Source organism: Ambystoma mexicanum, chromosome 8 (genome assembly GCF_040938575.1).
Source record: "Ambystoma mexicanum isolate Mex_15411 chromosome 8, UKY_AmexF1_1, whole genome shotgun sequence".
In the NCBI taxonomy this organism is placed as follows: Eukaryota; Metazoa; Chordata; class Amphibia; order Caudata; family Ambystomatidae; genus Ambystoma; species Ambystoma mexicanum.
The window spans coordinates 1,039,924,530-1,039,933,143 of NC_090929.1; positions in this window are offsets into that span (position 1 = coordinate 1,039,924,530).

The window sequence follows — 8,614 nt, forward strand, 5'->3', positions numbered from 1 at the left end:
AAAATCCACCCTCCCATATTCACAGTGCCCCTCTAGGCAGACCTTCCAGGATTTTGCAGCATGAAATGGCAAATTTTGCGGCACAAACCTTTATTTATTGCGGCATTTTTGCGGGACATTTTGTATTAACTGGAGGGTGTAAGATTGCCACATTGCAGGAAATAGGCAGAGTGCAAGGCTACAAGAGAGCCAGGGTATCATTATTATGTATCTTTTGTATTAATTTAATAGGAAGAGTCCCAGATGTCTCTGGCTTGGCAGAACAGTGTTTAATTTGGCTACATTTCTGGTTTAATGTTCATGCCTATTTAATAGTATTAACTAAATTGATCATTATCAATTGTAATGCTGAAAATATTCCCCTTCTATGTTCTCCAATCCCCCAAACACCCACACACCTCTCTCACCAACACACATCTCACCAACTCTCCATCACAACTTACATTCCTTAACCTCTCACTCTGTCATACAAATACTCACGTGCTATGTCACACTGTCAAGTCACAATTTGCACTGCCCAGCCCCTGCCACACTCCAAATCATACTCCCAACTCACACCTTACACTCTACAATTCCTCCCGCAATATACAGTCCTTCATTCCTTTGTGCTGCTTCTGCATCTTGCATCCTTTCTCCCATTCTATCGCGCTCTTCCCTCATCCTTTTTCCCAATCTGCAGCTCACTGCCTCTTTCTGGCCAACCACTTCCTCCCTGCTTTCTGGCTCACTGACCACACGCTCCCTCTACTTTCTGTACCTCTGCTCGCTCTCAGATTTCTGGCCCACCGCATCACTGCTTCCTCTGCTCTCTTGTGCAGTGCTTCCTCCACTGACCCACTGCTCTCTCTCTGCTTTCTTGCCTATCACTTCACATCTCACCCATCACTCTTCCTCTCTCTCATAGTGTAACCATTTTCTTATTTTTTTTAAATGTAGATTTTGACCCAGTTCCTCAAATAATGGGCATTTAAAAAAAGAACAGAGGATATGCTATTTTTAGGCAACCCATTTTTGGAAATGAGCAGGTCACCTGCCTTGAATGGTGTTCTGGGTTGTTTGACCGAAGTGTAATTATTTGCGGCGGAATTGACCGTAGTCAATTTTGCTGCGAATTGATTTGCACTTCAGCCAAACAACCCAAAATGTACCTTTCACCACCACCCCACCCCCTCCCCTAGTTAACTGCTTGGTCGCTGCCGCTTCCCCTGCAACCCTGCGGTGCCAGATCCGTCCCTCTAACGCGGGTCGGTTCCGACTCCGCAGGGTCCCTTTTTCGTTCTTTTTTTTCTGTCCCCGCCTACAATTTTGAGGAAAAAGGGGAAACACTTCTGCAACCACCCTAGACCAAAAATACTGAACATGGGGAGCGGGTGACACCCCCGCAACACATGTTCAGTATTTATAAAAATCGATCGAATAGTACTGGACGAAATAGGTCGAATTGTAACATTCGATAGATTTTTGTCATCAAAATGGACAGTACTTTGAATCCAATCGCTCTCCCGACAGTGTACGCAATCTCCCAGCGCCTTTCACAGGGACAGGCCCTCCAGGTGCCTGCCGCTCTAAAATGCGACCCAAAAAATGCATTTTTATCCTGTTTGAGGAACAGAAATGCAAGCGACACAGCAGTGGTTCATACCTTAAAAGAAATGCATGACAGGGTCAGGAAAGACCCTGGGCCTCATTACACGGAAGGCGGTGAGCCATGGCGCTATTAGCGCCATGGCTCATGCCGGTAAAATACCGGCACCGCCTTGGCGGAAAGGGGATTTACCGCCCCATTCCAAGGTTGGTGGGGCGGTAAATCCCCCTTCCGCCATTGCCCTTCCCCATTCCCATTTCTGCCCCATAGGGCTCTATGGGAATGGGGAAGGCGCTAATTACGGCACTGCAATTTTGCGGTGCCGTAATTAGCTCCGAGGTCCCTTAGCGGGTTGGTTTTTAACGCCTGCAAAAAGCAGGCGTTAAAGCACCAACCCGCTAAGGGACCTCGTAGTAAGGCAGTAATGGTTAACGGTCACCGTTACCATTAACGGTGGCCGTTAACCATTACCGCCTTCCGTGTAATGAGGCCCCCTGTCATGCAGTGGCAGCTCCACATCCCGTGCGCGTAGGGTTGCCCACAATTTCTGCACATTTAAAGGTGCATCTTGCTTGGAAATGAGGGATGCGCTTTTAAATTGACAGAAACGCCACTTTATTTGATCAAGGAGGTGAAAAAGGCCATCTGTATGGGCGCGCATATAAAATGTGCCCATTCATGTGTCCCTTGTGGATTGGGCTGCACTTTTTTGGAGCGCAAGTGATGAGATGTGTTAGCGCATTTCATTTCTTGTGTAAAAAAAAGTTGAAAACCTGGCACCCTGAGTATTTTATTTAAAACAGTAATTTTTGCAGATTACTTTAAAAGAAATGTAAAAAATATATATATTTTTTTAAAGATGCTGTTTTTGCACAAAACGGCCGTTTTTGCGGCATTTTGCGCAAAACGGCAGTTTTCGCACCATTTTGCGGGATCGCAAAATCGCTATAAACTGGAGGGTCTGTCTAGGGTCTTTCCTGAATACAACTTCTAAAAATTGAACTGCAGCTAATACCAATGAAGGACAGTCCCCAGACAATAACAGGTTCCACCAATCCTCCAGAGTCATAGCAGTAAAATTATTCAAAAAACTCAAAAAGAATTTTGTTCTCAGAGAGGTAAAAGCAGTACAAAAAATCAACAGATGCCTCCAGTTTTCCTTGGTGTCCACCTGGTTATAAAACCGGCAATGTAAATCTCTTGGGCCAGAACCTGCCCGTACGGAAAGCTCCTATTGTGTAGGAAATAGACCGAAACGGATCCTCATAAACTGTGCTCTGTAGTGACTATTCAGGAATTTCATCAAGTATTTTGGAATCGAGCCATAGGCCCTAACTTCATACTTCAAACTTCAGATGATGGTATAGCTTGAAAGAAGAAGAACAAGAAAAAGAAGAAACAAAGCGACAAATCCGGACATGATCAAGAACTAGAGCTAGACAAGAACAAATTGAAAAGCTAGATTAGACACACTCGGAAGGCGGTAATCCAGGGTGCTATTAGCACCCTGGACCATGCCGGTAAATTACCGGCACCGCCTTGGCGGAAAGGGGATTTACCGCCCCATTCCAAGGTTGGAGGGGCGGTAAATCCCCCTTCCGCCATTGCCCTTCCCCATTCCCATTTCTGCCCCATAGGGCTCTATGGGAATGGGGAAGGCGCTAATTACGGCACCGCAATTTTGCGGTGCCGTAATTAGCTCCGAGGTCCCTTAGCGGGTTGGTACTTAACGCCTGCAAGAAGCAGGCGTTGATTCCTCCAACCCGCAAAGGGACCTCGTAGTACGGCGGTAAGGGTTAACGGTCACCGTTGCCATTAACGGTCACCGTTAACCCTTACCGCCGTCCGTGTAATGAGGCCCACTGTATTTTCTTCACACTACGTGGCTACCGCAAATATTTTAACTGTCTTTGGACGAGTAATTTCACACATGCACGAACATTAAAAAGCACTTCATGAACTCATAGCCACCTCGGAACAGATGATACCTGCAAAGGTCTTTGTCTATGCCTTTTATCTTTATGTTGCACACACAAATCCAATATTGACCAGAAGCAGCATGCCCATTATTACTTTGCTTGGTGACCCAAAGGTGCAATTTCATTTTGGGCGACTGTTTATTGCTGCATTAGCATGATATTACCACAGAATGGTTTAATTATTTAAACAAATGATAATGTTGAGCATTAAAAGTTCTGGTAAGTTCTTATGTTGAATTTTTGGACAGAGCCAGGAACGCACACACAACTCTACAAGACATGGAATCTGCAGCCAGAAAAATTGCATGGACATTTTCTGCATTCTGCTGTCTCTACCTCTTTACCCTCTTTGCATTACAAAAGGTTGCATTGTTTAACGCACTAACTGAAGTATATGCTAGCACAACCCCAATTCCTGCCATATCTGAACAGGTCACCAGCGCTGCCAGAGAAGTAAAAAGACTCAGGCGAAGCGCAGACATGGATTTTGAACATGTAAATGACTATCTAGCTGGTTCAGCCCACGTGCCTAACAATGTGTGGTATCAGCATATGATCAAGGTGGGGAGAGAAGCAACGAAGGAAAGCTGATATGTGTGCTCTCTCATCCCCTATGCCATGAGTGCTTCCAGAACATTCATAGCTACAGAGGGTCCAACAGCCAGAGCACAATGCCTCATGCACTTAGGACTCTGCACCACAAGAGGCCGATTCCAAGGAAGATTGGCCACTCTGCGATGGATGTCACAGAAGATGTTCCCATATGACGATAGCTACATCAAGACTCAAGCAATGATAGATGACTATTGGAGTTCAGACAAAACAATAGAATACATTTAAAACAATAGAATACATTTTGGACCGTACAAACAAATGAGAAGCAAGACTAGTGACATAAAAAGAGCTGCAGGGTCCAAAGACAGGACTTCCATAATGCTGCGAGAGACCCCAGCTACTGGTGTATGGACAAGTGTTCACAGGAGAAGGATGGATGGTGGGGTGCAAAGCACATACACTCTTAACAGTTCCAGTAGAAGTGGTACAGAAGGAAAATAAATGATGATTGCCTCAAGGTATGAGCCGCAAGCGCCAAGCTGCTCAAACGGGTGGTGAATGAGGTAGGTCCCATGCCAATCATACCACTCGAGAATGCTTCCCTGTGTTTCCAGAATGACGGTCCAGTGAAAGTTGGAGTGAACAAAGGATCGAAACGAACATCAAAGATACCAGGTATGAAGGTCGGTACTGCAGTGATAATGGATCACTACTGGCCCTGTGGGTCCACGGTATACATGCAACTACCACCAAACTGGGGAGAAATATGCTCTCTAGTACAGCTGAACACACCAGCATTAGTGGTGCCCCAAAAGGACATACAAGCAGATGGATTCCCCAAAATGTATGCACACTAAAGGAAGAAGAGATCTGTGGAGCTCACAAGAGTGAAAAGAGGAAACTACATCTCATCTAAGATGGTAGAACCACTTGATGCGATACCAGCAGAGAACAGACTGTTCAAAAGAACTGAAATGTTCTTCACATCAGTTGTTCCAGGGGTCCAGGCCAATTCAAACACCAAATGGCTCCAGATTACCAGATGGGAACTGTTGCAGACAATACATTCGACAGCGAAGGGGTTCAGTGCTATCAAAGATGAAATGAGAGCTGTCCAACTGATGACCATAAAGAACAGATATGTTCTGGACCTCCTCACAACCATGGAAGGAGGCGTGTGCACCAAGATTGAACCGTCTTGCTGCATGTACATGCCCTCCGACTATGGAGAGAATGGAACACTCACAGAGGCAATAATGCAGTTATCAGACCTGCCCGCTAAAATAGAGGAAGTAACCAACCCAGTAGGAGAGGATGAAGATTCACTAACATATATCTTTTCCTGGATACCATCATGGATGGCCAGTGCACTGAAGGTACTCATGGCCGCCTTAGTACTTGTACTGCTTTCCTTCTGGGTTAGTAGAGTGGCCATAGCGCAGTGCAAGAAGACCACAGAGGGATGAAAATATTGCTGGACGTAGAGACAAAAACCGATGGAGAGACACAGGGCCTCATTACGATTTTGGCGGCAGCAATGCCGCTATTGGCGGCATGGCTGCCGCCAAATTCGGGTCCAGTCTGGGTTCCCAGAATGGGGAATTACTGGGCCATTCCGAGTTCGGAGGGCCCGGTAATTCCTCCCTCCAGGAACCCGGGCCCGGACCTTCCCTATTCCCATTTCAGCCCCCATAGAGCTGAATGGGAATGGGGGAGGGAGAAAACAACAGGCCGATTACGAGCGGCCCGTTGTTTGCTCCCTCTTCCCCTCGCGGGACCCGGAAAGCATGCCTGGTTTGACCAGGTATTACTTACCCGGTCCCGCGAGGGGAGCTTGTAATGAGGCGGAACGGGTTTAACAGGTCCGCCTCCTTTAGCAGGTCCCGTTAACCCGTTCCGCCTCACTTGTGATGAGGCCCACAGACTTTCGACGTATTGCAGTCACATCTGAAGCAATGTCCTTCTGTTTCCTCCAGGCACAAGGTTCTCTATGGGGCAAAAATGGGAATGGGGAAGGGAAAATGGGAAATGGGGATTTACCGCCCCACTCACCTTGGAATGGGGCGGTAAATCCGCCATCCACCATGGTGTAAACCTAGTTTACACCATAGTGGTAAAGTATGCGTAATTACCGCCTGGGTCGTAATGACCCCCTGTGTGTGCATCAGCGATTCACACAATAAGACGTCCATTCCCAGATTCCTTGCTCATTGTTAGGAAAGATTTCGTAATTGTAGGGAATTTTCCTTCCATGTGGCAACCCCTAAACTTTTTGCTATTGTTTTTAACCTTGTTCTTGACTTTGCCAGAGAAGTGCAGCCTTCTGCCGCACTCCTCTGGGCTTTCGCTCCTTTTCTTACGGGGAAACTGACATGCCCTTAAGACAGTCAGTACCGGGGAACGCTGTTTCCCGTAGTTTCTTCTATCGTGTTGCGGCTTTAGTGCAACATGACACAAGAGGGCACTGTAAGCTAAGTTACAGCTCTCTTGGGTCTCTAGCCTTCTACAGACCCTAGATACTCTTTTAGGATGGTATTTGATCGGTGCAAGTCATTCAGGGACTGGAATGGTGGCAGCGATCGTTTTGTTTATTTTGAGCTCCTTTTGGCGTTCTGAGCACGTTTTTCGCACTGAACCCAAAATGGTGGCCTGGCTCCCAAAATGGCCAGACCACGAGGCTCCTTTGTCCTGTCCACTGACCGTCTTGCTCCCTTCACCTTCCCCAGGTCGGGCGACCCGGGGCCTTCCTTATTTGGGCATGTACTTTCCCGCGAAACGTGGTTGCTTTCGCGGGCTTCTACATGTCGTTTGTGTGCCTCCAGGGTGTGGGCTGGGATGTCTGGTCCCAATACACATCCTGGGTGCCAGAGAGTCTAGGGTGGTGTGAATGCCTGGGACCACCGTGGTCCGTGATTGGTCCACGTATGGTATGTGTGTTGATGAGCGGATCTCCCATTGGCTCCCCTCCGTTTTGGCGCGAAGGGAACCGTGGATAAGAGGGAGCTGGAAACACCACTACCAGGTCGATCTCCTGAGTTCTCACGAACGAAGGAATACAGGAGCCAAGTATCCTGCAACCAAGAGGCTGGACCGAGGAATCGCTGGTGACCCGCTGAAGGAATCCTCCTTTGCACTGCTGTCGTCCTGTGAAACCCTTTCCTCCTTTGATCGAACCAGAAGGCCTGTACTGGTGCTTCGACCTTTGGAATAGCAGGAACAGCTATTCCCGGCGACTTCATCCTCTCCTGCCAAGTAAGCCTTCGGAAGTGTCTCTGGGCCATCCAGTTGACTGACCAGCTTACAAGGGAGTCCTGCTCTGTAACTGCCGCCAGGTTGTGTTGTATTTCGAGTCCTTGTCACTCTCCCACGCTTCGTACACTTGGCGTTCCCAAGTCTGAAGGGAGGAGTGTACATTTGGCTTGAATACACACGGCCGCTCCGTTGTCCTGCTGCGGCAACAAAACTGTGCTGGTTTCGTCGATTGGGACGTCTTTTTGCTCTACACGACTACGAGGCGTTCCCTGCTCTTCTGAACCTGCCAGCTACTGAATCTAACGTGGAGAAGCCTGGGTCTGCTTGCTTCGGGGACCGGTGAGTAGATTAGCTAGGATCTGGTCGCCCTCCTGCAGTATCCCATTGCTTTTCCCTGCTGTGTAAAAACAGCACCCTTTTGGCCGTACTCGCGCTCTGCTTCTGCCCGCTGTGGAGGCTGCGCTTGAGTTGCGGAACCTGTTCTCCTTCTGCTGTGCACTAACCCGAACTGCCTGACTTCCTCCGAAGAGCTTCCCCTTTTGCCCGTTGGCACCGGCGTGGCAGGTACTTTGAGCACAAGGCTCCACTCTTCGCAGGGCTCGGACTTCCATCTAGTTAGGTGCCTCTGAAGGCGAACTGAGTCTAAAGCGTTATCGCACTGCCTGTTTTCCTTTCCTTTCAGGTGGACTACATATTTCGTGCTTTAAACGCTTGCGACTGTGTATTTGTATATATATTGTGTTGATATGGTATGTGTTGGTTTAATATTGTGATATTGTGCTTTTCTCGCTACGGTCATTATTTTAAAGGCCTTAAAATAAATGTGTATCTATTTTTGATATAACAACTGTTTGGAGTAGTTTGTCAGCGCTCTTGCTTTGTGTGCTCACTGCGGGCTTTCAGTCATCCTCACCCCTCTTGAGACCTAGTCTTGACCGCCGCGATCGCTACCTTGATTGGTCTGGCTTGTCCAGAGGTTACCCTGTTCCAAGTAATTAGGTTGGCCTTCTGAACTTCTGCGCCACCAGGACAGAGTTCAGAAATCCGTCTTAACAAATTGGTGTACAGCGGTGGGATACGACTGAAGGTATCCAGTGTTGCGCTCGAACTAAGGCATTTCGGGTTATTCCAAACAGTACACGTAGTGAATTGTTGTAATATAACTTTAAAAAGGCCATAGTCCTATCAAACAGTATGGAAACAAGTACCTTGTTAACTTTGAATGCTTCTAAATCAGAAACGC